Source organism: Penaeus monodon, chromosome 29, assembly GCF_015228065.2.
Source record: "Penaeus monodon isolate SGIC_2016 chromosome 29, NSTDA_Pmon_1, whole genome shotgun sequence".
Taxonomy (NCBI): Eukaryota; Metazoa; Arthropoda; class Malacostraca; order Decapoda; family Penaeidae; genus Penaeus; species Penaeus monodon.
In genome coordinates this window covers 22,451,368-22,452,458 of record NC_051414.1, presented here as the reverse complement: position 1 = coordinate 22,452,458, position 1,091 = coordinate 22,451,368, and the positions used below count along the sequence as shown (strand labels likewise).

The 1,091-nt window shown below is 42.3% G+C and overlaps 1 protein-coding gene across 1 annotated transcript in view; it reads left to right on the top strand.

Annotated features, from left to right (window-relative positions):
- Positions 1-733: 733 nt before the first annotated feature.
- Positions 734-1,091, top strand: part of LOC119592022 (solute carrier family 26 member 6-like) — a 15,905-nt gene continuing 15,547 nt past the window's right edge. The window contains exon 1 of the mRNA XM_037940813.1: positions 734-847. The gene's annotated coding sequence lies outside the window, so the exon portion shown is untranslated. The remainder of the gene's footprint in view (positions 848-1,091) is intronic.

The window sequence follows — 1,091 nt, the reverse complement described above, 5'->3', positions numbered from 1 at the left end:
ATCTGAGTAAAGAAGAAATTGTCGTGGTTATTAACTAGATCTGGTAATTTCTTTTATAAAATGAAGTGAAAGTTGAAGAGACATGAACTATTGCATAATGTAAACTCGAGCTTTCCTAAATCTTACGTAAGAAACAGACACATCTCGGAGAAAAAGAACTTCTTGGAATTAAACGTTTGCTGCCAATTGTTTCATTTCACGCAACAGCCATCCTGCCGCACCCCCCCCCCCCTTTCCCTCATCCCCTTCGCCTACCCCCACTGCCCCGCGTCCTTTAGGTTCCCTCATTCCCTTGCCTCCTTTAGACCCCCCCCCCCCTCTGCCTCACTCAGCCGCGCCTGCAGTAATTCCCAGGAAAAGGAACGGCTTGTCTTTATGTCCATGATAATCCTGAACAGGCACTGGCATCTTGCGCCTATAAATTCTGACGTTTTTCTACTCATGTGCCTTGATATGTTTTTTCTTTCTTTGATAAATACGAAGTTTGTTTATCTTAAGTTATCCACATATCGTTATCCTCTCGGTCATCCACACTGATGCACATTAAACCACATGATGAAAACGATGATTTTATTCAGAAGCGGATACAGGATATCCTCTTTCCTATGATACCTCGCGCGCACTCCCTTTCTAAGGAATTTAGTGTACAGAGTGAGCGGTAACGTCAAATCGAAGTGTCATTTTATCACTGAAAGTTACGGTGCTTCGTAGACATACATATACTGTATAAGCACACACCTCCCTCTCCCCTCCCATATGTACTTACATATGGGAGTATGTGTGTGTTGGCAAATGTATGTCCATGCATATGTGTTTGGAGGGAGTGTGCAATTTGTGTAAGATGAACGTGAGTATAAATATCTAAAACAATGATTTGATTCATATCACATCTATTAGTCATAGTCTGTATGCGGTTCCACGAAGCAAAGCAACCCGTGAGAATGTACCATTTCCGAAAAAAAATCTGCCGTTGAGGACTTCCTTCAGCCACGTTTCAGAGAGACAGGTTACTTACGTTAGATACTGCGCAGCTCGAGCAGTGGAACGGCTTATCAAAGACATAATTCACATCTGTACTACGATACATTATT